The 12,975-nt window shown below is 39.3% G+C and overlaps 1 protein-coding gene across 2 annotated transcripts in view; it reads right to left on the bottom strand.

Annotated features, from left to right (window-relative positions):
* Positions 1 to 11,738, bottom strand: part of PHACTR4 (phosphatase and actin regulator 4) — a 112,697-nt gene extending 100,959 nt beyond the window's left edge. Inside the window, exon 1 of one of the 2 annotated variants that reach the window (XM_070764447.1) lies at positions 11,208 to 11,738. The gene's annotated coding sequence lies outside the window, so the exon portion shown is untranslated. The remainder of the gene's footprint in view (positions 1 to 11,207) is intronic. The other variant, XM_070764449.1, reaches the window with a different exon arrangement.
* Between the last annotated feature and the right edge of the window lie 1,237 nt (positions 11,739 to 12,975).

Genomic DNA, 12,975 nt, shown 5'->3' with positions numbered 1-12,975 from the left:
TTGCTGGGCATGGCAGGGGAAGGATACTGTGAAATCTCCATTCCTTCCCCATTCCAGGGGCAGGTTATGACCTATAAAGCCCTTCATGGCATCGGACCAGAATATCTCCGGGACCGCCTTCTGCCGCACAAATCTCAGCGACCAGTTAGGTCCCACAGAGTTGGCCTTCTCTGGGTCCCGTCGACTAAACAATGTCGTCTGGCGGGACCCAGGGGAAGAGCCTTCTCTGTGGCAGCCCCAACCCTCTGGAACCAACTCCCGCCAGATATCAGAGTTGCCCCCACCCTCCTTGCCTTTCGTAAGCTCCTCAAAACCCACCTCTGTCGTCAGGCATGGGGGAATTGAAATTTTCCCTTCCCCCTAGGCTTATAGAATTTATACATGGTATGTTTGTATGTATGATCGGTTCTTTAAATTGGGGTTTTTTAGATTATTTTTAATATTAGATTTGTTTACATTGTCTTTTTATTGTTGTTAGCCGCCCCGAGTCTGCGGAGAAGGGCGGCATACAAATCTGATTAATAAATAAATAAATAAAATCCCCATTTCCTCTCGATCAGCTGGGACTCGGGAGGCAAAGCATAGATGGGACCCAGTCAGAGGTGGTATGTACCAGTTCTCTGAACTACTCAAAATTTCCGCTACCGGTTCTCCAGAACTGGACAGAACCTGCCGAAACCCACCTCTGTGCCATGGATATTCCCTTTCATTCTACTGCAATCCCTTAATTCATGCCATAAAATCCAACCTAACACACAAACCTCCTATTACCTAGGGAGGGTTCTTTGTCATAAATGACATGAGGTCTTTCGATAGTTTTTCAAAATATAGCAACAAGTTTTGGGGGAGTGAAATATTTCTTTTTCTGCTTATGTCCAACTGCTTAAAACAGGGGGTCCCCTAACTTGGCAATTTGAAGACCTGTTGACGTTATGTTCCACAAGTCCAATTATGGTCCAAAATTGAAGTCCACAAGTCTTAAAAAGTTGCCAAGTTTGAAGACCTCTGGCTTAAAGCATTTGTGACATCATTACTATTAGCCCCAAACAACAGTACTAAGCAACCACCCTTATGAGAAGATTCTCTCTAATCAGTGACAATGACAAACAGTTAGAAAAGCAAGTTGTTCACACTATGTGGCTGCTACAATCCCAGACTATATTTATTCCCCCACCTTTTTTTCTTTGCATCAGAAAGAGGGATACCGTCCCCTGTCCTACTGTCTCTCCTATATCTCCTATATCTTCTCTTCTATACCTATTGAGACACCTTTTCCCCAGGCTTTTTTATACTTTGTTTTATGTTTGGTATGAATGAGCTGTTTGGTTTTAAAAAAAAATAATGATAGGGTTTTATATGTTTTTTAATATTAGATTTGTTCCACTACTGTATTGTTTTCATTACTGTTGTGAGTCTTCGGAGAGGGGCGGCATACAAATCTAATTAATAATAATAATAATAATAATAATAATAATAATAATAATATCTTTTTCTGCTATTCTCTCATAGTTATATTTCACTCCTTTATTTTCTCCTCTATTCCCCCTTTCATACATTCTACCTGATTATATCCTCTGTAACCCTCATTGTGTATTATTGTGTATTGGACAAAACAAACAAATAAAATAAATAATAAATAAATAAAATTGCTCTTGCAGAAGACTGTTGCCACGTTCAACAGAGAGCTGCAGCCATTAGAGGTCACAATTTGGGCGACTGTGAAGTGCCACCAATTTCAACTGCAGAGCTACACCTACGCTCTCTTTCACACTAACAAAAATCAACAGGATGCTACAAGAGTTAATAGTTATAATTCTGTATATGCTTATCTAAAGTAAATATTATTCAAGTGCGTATATATTTTCAGTACAGTTATACAATTTTCAGTATGTTTAATATTAACTTTTGCAACAGTAAGGTGTATTTTTTTCCTAATTTGGGGGAGTCTATATATATTTGTTTACTAAGCATTCAGACCTAAAAAAAAATCCTTCCTCTTACAAATGGAAACTTTATTTCTACGTACATTGAATTGTGTTGCCTTATTTCTAATATTCAAACTTATCCTGGTGAGGCTTTACATCAATTTCATTTATTTATTTTGCACCTGCTCTGTTAAAAAAGTGCTATTGCTAACATGTTGTAAGCCGCCCTGAGTCTAAGGAGAAGGGCGGCATGAAAATTGAATAAATAAATAAATAAAATTTAAGAAACATAGAAGACTGACGGCAGAAAAAGACCTCCTGGTCCATCTAGTCTGCCCTTATACTATTTCCTGTATTTTATCTTAGGATGGATATATGTTTATCCCAGGCATGTTTAAATTCAGTTACTGTGGATTTACCGACCACGTCTGCTGGAAGTTTGTTCCAGGGATCTACTACTCTTTCAGTAAAATAATATTTCCTCACGTTGCTTTTGATCTTTCCCCCAACTAACTTCAGATTGTGTCTCCTTGTTCTTGTGTTCACTTTCCTATTAAAAACACTTCCCTCCTGTACCTTATTTAACCCTTTGACATATTTAAATGTTTCGATCATGTCCCCCCTTTCCCTTCTGTCCTCCAGACTATACAGATTGAGTTCATTGAGTCTTTCCTGATACGTTTTATGCTTAACAGTTCACCGTTTCAGATATCTATTGAAACGTTCATGTAACCCATCTTTCTTTCCTCTGCATTAAAAAAAAAATGAATTAGCATACATTTATGCCACAATACTTTAAATCACTTTGGTTGTGCCAAAGCCACAGACTTTGCTTAGCTATCTCACTAGAATTTCACTTAAATGACTTAATTTATCATCGTTCAAAGGAATACAAAGACCAAAACCTAACAAGAGCTATGTACCACGAACATACAATTCTGTTTACTGCAATAAATACCCTTTGCTTTTATCAATTAAACTACAGATTTTTCCCTTCTATTGTTTATCTAGCTTAAATGGAAAATCTGAGTACTGTAATCCAAGACTACTAATGTTAACCTATGAAAAGATACAATCAGAAATGAACCGACTAACGATGAAAATAAAAGAAAAGGAATATTTTAAAGTATGGGATGAATTGTACAACTGGCTAAGCAAAAATAGAATAAAATAAAATAAACACATTCACATAGGGGTGTTTTATGGAAAATATGTAGCGACAGGAAGGTATAACAGAGATATAATAGAGATTAAAGAGTGGGCAAATATAAACGACTAAAACTATGGATGAGCTAATTTATGAAGGTGAACTATATCAACTATAATATAAAATTACTTAAAAATAAGAATCTTTATCAAGATGATAAAATTGCAATAAGATCGTAAACATTTATACGATACGATATGGACTACTTATTTATTTATTTATTGGATTTGTATGCCGCCCCTCTCCGTGGACTCGGGGCGGCTAACAACTGTGATAAAACAACATGTAACAATCCAATACTAAAACAACTAAAAAACTCTTATTTATAATACCAAACATACATACAAACATACCATGCATAAATTGTAAAGGCCTAGGGGGAAAGAATATCTCAGTTTCCCCATGCCTGACGATAGAGGTGGGTTTTAAGGAGCTTACGAAAGGCGAGGAGGGAGGGGGCAATTCTAATCTCTGGGGGGAGTTGGTTCCGGAGGGCCGGGGCCTCCACAGAGAAGGCTCTGCACAAAAGATAGTAAGACGCCAGTAAGAATAAGATAGTGAAGAGAGGACAAGGACATCTCTCTTGTTCTTTAACTGTTTGTAAGTTTCTCTTCTTATGAAACGACTCCATATGTATAGCTGTAACGATACTGTATACAGTACTTTTGTATTTCTTTTCTAAATATTTTTTTTAAAGAAAGAAAAGATACGGTAACAAAGTATAGTCCTTTTAGATTCTGTCTGACAATCCACATTTCTTCTCTACTATTGCCCTACTTTCTTTCTTATACAACCTATCATGAATTTTCCAAAACAGGCAACTAAAAAAACCTCAGCATCTTATCAATATGGGAGGATAATACCTACAATTTGAAATACACAGAGGACACCAAGTTAGAGAAAACTAATCTAGGAGAAAGCTACACTTACTCCTGCTTAATCACTGTAATTATTTTCATTCTTGATTTTCAGCACATAGGCAGCAGGAGGTCTCATGCCTTGACCTATTTAACATGCGTGTCCATTTACTTAAACCCATTACTGCATTTTTTCTCCCACAAAGCAACCAAGGGTAAAACGATAAAGATGAGCTCGCCTCTGGGTCCCCTCCCCTATTTTGGCGAGGTATGAAAATCAATGAAGGATTTGGGATGGGGAAGAGTTAATGGCAGACTAACATAGAAGACTGATGGCAGAAAAAGACCTCCTGGTCCATCTAGTCTGCCCTTACACTATTTCCTGTATTTTATCTTAGGATGGATCTATGTTTACCCCAGGCATGTTTAAATTCAGTTACTGTGGATTTACCAACCACGTCTGCTGGAAGTTTGTTCCAAGGATCTACTACTCTTTCAGTAAAATAATATTTTCTCATGTTGCTTTTGATCTTTCCCCCAACTAACTTCAGATTGTGCCCCCTTGTTCTTGGGTACACTTTCCTATTAAAAACACTTCCCTCCTTATTTAACCCTTTAACATATTTAAATGTTTCGATCATGTCCCCCCTTTTCCTTCTGTCCTCCAGACTATACAGATTGAGTTCATTAAGTGAACTCAAAAGCATGAATCCCAGCGACCGGTTAGGTCCCACAGAGTTGGCCTTCTCCGGGTCCCGTCGACTAAACAATGTCATTTGGCGGGACCCAGGAGAAGAGCCTTCTCTGTGGCGGCCTCGACCCTCTGGAACCAGCTCCCCCCGGAGATTAGAACTGCCCCCACCCTCCTTGCCTTTCGTAAAGTTCTTAAGACCCATCTCTGCCATCAGGCATGGGGGAACTGAGACATCTCCCCCAGGCCTATACAGTTTATATATGGTATGTTTGTGTGTATGTTTGCTTTTAATAATGGGTTTTTTAGTGTTTTTTAAATTATTAGGTTTGTTCTTGCATTGTTCTTGTTATTGTTGTGAGCCGCCCCGAGTCTACGGAGAGGGGTGGCATACATATCTACTAAATAATAATAATAATAATTTACAATCTGTATCCTGAAATGAAGTTTTCATTCAGCCCAACAGTTCAGCCATTTCTCCCTGCAGTCTAAAATAAATAAATAAATAAATAAATAAATAAATAAATAAATAAATAAATAAATAAATAAATAAATAAATAAATAGTATTCTATTCTATTCGAGTCTTCGGAGAGGGGCGGCATACAAATCTAATAAATTATTATTATTATTATTATTATTAATAACAATTAAAATGTTTTTGGTTTTTTTGGTACGTACACGAAATAATAATAAACGGAAAATAAAATGATTCATAATAAAATATAAATAAAAGATATATTATAAATAACATTTATTTGGATCAATGAGAAGGATGAAATTGTTTGTGCTGAGATGACAGATCGTCATAATTTGGTTCCCTGGTTGTTAATTTTAATCTGAGATGCGGTTAGTCTGTTCCTTTTTTTCGACTTCATGTCTACAAATGCTGAAAAAACAACTTCACATAAATATGAAGTTGGAAAAGGCAAGATGTATTTCAGAACTTTTTTCTGAACACATACCTCCACCAAAGTCTTCCCGTAGCCCTGGGGGTACACGTACCACACTGGGAAACACCGGCTTAGTACAATAGTACTAGTACTACTAAAGTACTATTAGTACTTTAAAGTTTTCAATGACATAGCACACCAGGCATGCCATGGGCTTATTTCTAGCATGTCCCCAAATTTTTTTCTTCAGCTATTCTTTTCAATAACTTTAAAAAATATATAACCAGTGTTGTGGTTAGCTCTGGCCCTGCTCCTGCCCCAAGGACTGTGGATGTGGGGGAGACATCCACGTGCTGCAGGCCTGTTTTGCCCCCCCCCCCTCCGGTGGAATCTGCTGATGAAGGCTCCTCTGACCAAGAAGACATGAGTGACAGGGAGGAGAAGAGTGTGGCAGACAGCTCAGAAGGAGATCAATTATCTAGCTCCTCCTTGGATTCAGAATAAGAGTTAATGATACAGCCACGCATGCGGAGAGCAATGCATAGGCAGCAACAACTGAGAGATTATTATCAAAGAAAATGAGGCCACCTGTGGTTGGGTGGGGCTGGGGTCATGGCCATTGTGGAGGATTATCTGATCCTTGTGTTTCGTGACTGCTTTACTGATTTTCTCCTTTTGTGTGCTGATTTTTCCCCGCTTGGAAACTAAACCAGAGCAAAGTGTGTTTCACTTTGTGAAAGAAGAAGGACTGTGAATTGCCTTACAGCTGCAAGCTAAGTACCTCAGAACTGATAAGGGACTTGTACAAATTACCAGTTTGTTTGGAGACGAGGGCTCTTGGCTATCCCAAAAGAGGGCTTGGTTTAAGTGAATTTTCATTATAAAGAACATTGTTTTGAATTTTCAAATGTGTGTGTGTGTGTGTCTGAAATTTGTACCTGTGAATTTTTGGGAGGATTCTACCAGAAAGCCCGACAGAACAACCAGTATATTCAATACAGTGAAGATATTTGAAAGCCAATGTGTAACCTCCCCTCAAGCAATGTCTTGCACAACTTAAAAATACCTTTAATAATTTCCCAACAACCACTATTATTCAAGGCTGGGCTGCTTATACAAAAAGGAGAAAAGGTGGAGAGGCATTGACTCAGAAAAAGAGGAGGGAGGTAGAGAAACTTAACCTTTAGATATACATGCCTAGAAGGCATGAAGGAGACAATAAGGAGAGGGCTGGATTAGGCCATCAGCCTTTGAAGCAACATTTCGGTTCCTCCTGGCAGCCCAGATGTGGTGGAGGAGAGGAGAAGGGACTATTTTTTTTTGCTTCCTCTTCTGACCAGAATCTGTGTTAACATGCACCTTTGAGAAAGGAGTGTGCAACTAGCATGTGGACCCTTGGACTCAGTGCCACTGGTGGTGGCATAATCCTCCCCTATCTATGCAGATCCCTCTTTGCATGCCATCCAAAGGGGTGACCATCACTCCAACTTGTGGCAGTGAATCCCAAAGATCGATATATCTATCTATCTATCTATCTATCTATCTATCTATCTATCTATCTATCTATCTATCTATCTATCTATCTCTATCATCTTTCTATCTATCTATCTATCTATCTATCTATCTATCTATCTATCTATCTATCTATCTATCTACCTACCTACCTACCATCTATCTTTCTATCTATCTATCTATCTATCTATCTATCATCTATCTATCTATCACCTATCTATCTATCTATCTATCTATCTGTCTGTCTGTCTGTCTGTCTGTCTATCTATCTATCTATCTATCTATCTATCTATCTATCTATCTATAATCTATCTACCTATCTATCATCTATCTTTCTATCTATCATCTATCTATCTATCTATCTATCTATCTATCTATCTATCATCTATTCTAACCTACCTATCTATCATCTATCTTTCTATCTATCTATCTATCATCTACCTACCTACCTACCTACTTATCATCTATCTACCTACCTACCTACCTATCATCTATCTATCTATCTATCTATCTATCTATCTATCTATCTATCTACCTATCTACCTATCTATCTACCTACCTATAATCTAACTTTCTATCATCATCTATCTATCTATCTATCTATCTATCTATCTATCTATCTATCTATCTATCTATCTATCATCTATCTTTCTGTCTACCTATCTATCTATTCGATTTCCAGGCTGCCCTGCTCTGGAGACTCAGGGCAGCTCACAACATAAATGAATACATAAAATAACATATCAGAAATAAGTAAAAACTGAAGAATTCAGCCTAAACCCAATATATCATGCTAAAAAACCTTAAACTGATCCTGACAATTATGAAGTCAAAGGAGAAATCCCCTCCAGCAGTCTCTTTCCCTACCCAGCACCCCCATATATAGATACCACTTGAACTACACTTCCCACACTCCACTTTCTGGATCTGTTGGGCTACATTTACCCACCTTCCCAGTACATACAAACACGCATACATACAGTACATACATTATATAACATATATATATAATGCAAGAAAAAGCAAGTAGGATGATTGGCTGCATAGCTAGAGGTATAACAAGCAGGAAGAGGGAGATTGTGATCCCGCTATATAGAGCGCTGGTGAGACCACATTTGGAATACGGTGTTCAGTTCTGGAGACCTCACCTACAAAAAGATATTGACAAAATTGAACGGGTCCAAAGACGGGCTACAAGAATGGTGGAAGGTCTTAAGAATAAAACTGATCAGGAGAGACTTAATGAACTCAATCTGTAGAGTCTGGAGGACAGAAGGGAAAGGGGGGACATGATCGAAACATTTAAATATGTCAAAGGTTTAAATAAGGTTCAGGAGGGAAGTGTTTTTAATAGGAAAGTGAACACAAGAACAAGGGGACACAATCTGAAGTTAGTTGGGGGAAAGATCAAAAGCAACACAAGAAAATATTATTTTACTGAAAGAGTAGTAGATGCTTGGAACAAACGTCCAGCAGACATGGTTGATAAATCCAGTCACTGAATGTAACCATGCCTGGGATAAACATAGATCCATCCTAAGATAAAATACAGGAAATAGTATAAGGGCAGACTAGATGGACCAGGAGGTCTTTTTCTGCTGTCAGTCTTCTATGTTTCTATGTTTCTCTCTATATATGACAAGGTCTTGGCATATTCAGGTTTCTTCCTGTTTCTTCCAAACCCTCATACCTGTACCCATGAAAATCTATGAAAACATACATACATACACACATGCACCAATTTCTGGATGCTTTGTGCTATAATTTACCCCCACCCCCAAAATACACATACCACTTTCTGGATGTCTTGGGCTGCATTACAATACTTCCCAGTACATATATATACATATACACCACTTTCCGGATGCTTTGTGCTACAATTCATCCTCCCCTCCCCCCCCAAAAAAATACACACCTACTACTTTCTGGATGTGCCTTGGATTCCATTTCCCATGTGGACTACAAATCCTGCACAAACATACACACACCCCCTCCCCAGACACCCACCACCCTTTCATAGATGCCTGGCACTACAAAGCCCATCAGGCACACAGCCAAGAACCGGCGGCCCTCTCCTGCCCTTTCTGAGTTTATACACAATACACAATACACATTGAAGAGAATAGGCATGTAGTAATACTGTATATATAAAGAAACGGATAGAAGAAAAGATATAAAAATAGAGGAGAAGATATAAGAAAGGAAGAAAAGATATGTGAGATAAAAGAGAGACAGGTTGGTCCTCTTTGCCGACGATGTAAAACTCTTCAACACCACCAGTAACACAACTACTCTCCAAAAAGACCTGAACTCTGTTTCTGAACGGTCCAACACATGGCATACAAATCTAAATAATAAATAAAATAAATAAATAAAAAACTCCAAATCTCAACTAGCAAATGCTCTGTCCTACACATTGGGAAAAAGAATCTGAACTCCAAATACGAATTGAATAATCAAATTATCACAGACAATCCCCACTCGGTTAAAGACCTTGGTATACTAATAACTAAAGATCTAAGTGCCAAAGCCCACTGCAACAACGTAGCCAAGAAGGCTTCAAGAATTGTCAACCTAATCCTACGTAGCTTCTGCTGTGGCAATCTCATACTGCTTATCAGAGCTTACAAAACTTTCGCCAGACCCATCCTCGAATACAGCTCATCTGTTTGGAACCCATATCGCATCTCAGACATTAACACCCTTGAAAATGTCCAGAGATACTTCACCAGAAGAGCCCTTCACCCCTCCACTCGAAACAGAATAACCTACAAGACTAGACTTACAATCCTGGGCCTAGAAAGCCTAGAACTAAGACGCCTTAAACATGATCTAAGTACTATTGCTGTCGGTGACTACTTCAGCTTCAACCACAACACAAGAGCACACAACAGATTTAAACTTAATATTAACCGCTCCAAACTTGACTGTAAAAAATATGACTTCAGTAACCGAGTTGTCGAAGTGTGGAACTCATTACCGGACTCCATAGTGTCATCTCAAAACCCCCAACACTATACCCATAGATTATCCATGGTTGATCTCTCCAGATTCCTAATAGGTCACTAAGGGGCGAGTACAAGTGCACTAGAGTGCCTTCCGTCCCCTGTCCTATTGCTCTCCTATATCTCCTATACCTTTCTTCTATTCCTATATCTCTTCTTCTATTCTTTCATTGATATGTTCTATTATTATACCTTCTTTTCTATTCTTTCTTAGATATATTTTACTATGAGTATCTCCTCTATAACCTTCATCATGTATTTTACTATGTGTGTGTGTGTGTATATACAGTATATGTTTTTTTATGTCGGATCACCCTTGTATATTGAAGGAACGTCACACCTCCTTTTTGCCTCTAGGCCCAATCCAGGGCCATTTCAAGGCAGTTAATTTATTCATAGCCGACAACTATATTCTGTATGTATATATATTTGTTTTCGTAGATTTACAGCAGCACGAATCTTACAACTTCAGCCTGATGATGGTGAATGTGATTTCACCGAAACGTCGCATAGACATGCAAAATATTACACGGGACAAAACCCGAACTCAGAACAATCTACATATACATACATACATACATACGGTACATACATACATATATACATACATACATATATTATGTGGGATCACCCTGGTATATTGAAGGAACGTCACAGCTCCTTTTTGCCTCTAGGCCCAACCCATTTGACATACATACATACATACATACATACATACATACATACATACACACACACACACACACACACACACATATATATATGTATGTATATGTATATATACACATGTGACATATGTGTATTGGACAAAACAAACAAACAAACAAAGTCCCCGGGGGGTGTTGGAGAGACAAAAGGGGGGGTAGATAGAAGGAGACGGTGGAGAAGCTTCCCAAAAGAATGGAATGGGGAAGGGGCGATGGGAGGAATTGGGGGAGGGCAGGAGGGGGAGGAAGAGGAGGAGGAAGGCAGGGCTTGGGGGGGAGGTCGGGGGGGGGACCCTCGCCCAGTCAAGCTGGGCTGAAGTGGAGGAGGGAGAGGGGGGGGTCGCCGCAAGACCCCTCCCCTCTTGGGAGGGGCGAGTCTGGAGTCAGTCCGGACCGAACTTGGTTCACGCACCTGAGAAGGCGGAGAGCAGCCGGCTCATCGGGGCTCTCTCCCGGCCTCGCCTCCTTCCGTCTCCGGAGTCTCCCGGGACCGCCGCCGCGCACAGTCCCTCAGAGGCTCAAGGTCCTCGCCGCCGGAAGCCCCGGGCTCCTGCGAGCAAGCGAGAGAGAGGGAGAAAGAAAGCGAGGAGGACGGCCGGCGCACGGCATGACGGGACTTGTAGTCCGGCTGGGAAGGGGCTGGGGAGGCCACGCCCTCCCTCGCCCCGACAGGTGAGGTCCGGCGAGGTGTGAGAGGCTGGTACGGAAAGGCGCGTGGCCGGCTTGGCTACGGGTCGGGAGTTGGGCCACAGCTGAAAACGGCTTTTTCCTTTTAGGTGTATATATTGCCTCAGGGGTGGGGGTGGGGGGTGGAGGGGTAGAGAAACCAATGAAACGGCCACACACACAAAAAAAGAATAAATAGAGTCCTGCGTTCCTTCCTAGATAGGCACCTCTCGATGCAGGTTATGGATAATGAATGAAGCTATGGGGCCTGTTGTATTCAGAGGACCAGTAATCTCACTGAACCAGAATTCTATGGGATTAGGAGGCATAGAAGTCGGATGAATGGATGGACAAATAAATAAACAAATGCGACGTGCGGTTTGTGTGGCTGTAATTTATTATTATGACTGCATTATTATGATGATTATCGTCCTTAGATAGGTAGCTGTTGCAGCCATAAAAGGTATTGCTGTTCTCTAGCAAAGAGCCCGCTTGATTCTTTTGTTTAATTGATTTTTATATTTTTCACACCTTAATATTTCTAAACAGATCCACACCATGTGGCTAGCTGATGAAGCCAGAACAAGGCCGAAATAGCGCTATCCTAGTCTCCCTTAATTTTAAAAACAAATTCAGCAAAAACATGTTATACACATATATATATATTTCCCCTTAATTTTAAATATTCAGCAAAAACATGTTAGATAGATAGATAGATAGATAGATAGATAGATAGATAGATAGATAGATAGATAGATAGATAGATATAGATATAGATATAGATATAGATATATAGATACAGATAGATATAGATATATGGTCATTGACCAAATTAAGTGGCATTATATAAAAGCAAATGTTTCTTCAATGGTGATTTTAATAAGTCAATAGGGATTGACGAAAGCTCAGTAATTTTTAGTAGTTTTAAATAAATTTTGTTACCATATTCTACCCTTAAAAAATCCAAAGTATTCCATTTTTTCCTCAGGTTTTTTTGTACATAGTAACTCAACCTCTCGTTAATATTTTAAACTGTGTTTAGAAACATAGAAATATCGAAGATTGATGGCAGAAAAAGACCTTATGGTGCATTTAGTCTGCCCTTATACTATTTCCTGTATTGTACTTTAGGATGCATATATATCTCAGGCATGTTTAAATTATCCCAGGCATGTTTAAATTCAGTGACTGTGGATTGACCAACCACGTCTGCTGGAAGTTTGTTCCAAGGATCTACTACTCTTTCAGTAAAATAATATTTTCTCATGTTGCTTTTGATCTTTCCCCCAACTAACTTCAGATTGTGCCCCCTTGTTCTTCTGTTCACTTTCCTATTAAAAACACTTCCCTCCTGAACCTTATTGAACCCTTTCACATATTTAAATGTTTCAATCATGTCCCCCCTTTTCCTTCTGTCCTCCAGACTATACAGATTGAGTTCATTAAGTCTTTCCTGATATGTTTTGTGCTTAAGACCTTCCACCATTCTTGTAGCCCGTCTTTGGACCCATTCA

This window comes from Erythrolamprus reginae, chromosome 11 (assembly GCF_031021105.1).
Source record: "Erythrolamprus reginae isolate rEryReg1 chromosome 11, rEryReg1.hap1, whole genome shotgun sequence".
NCBI lineage: Eukaryota > Metazoa > Chordata > Lepidosauria > Squamata > Dipsadidae > Erythrolamprus > Erythrolamprus reginae.
This window is presented reverse-complemented; position numbering and strand designations above follow the sequence as displayed.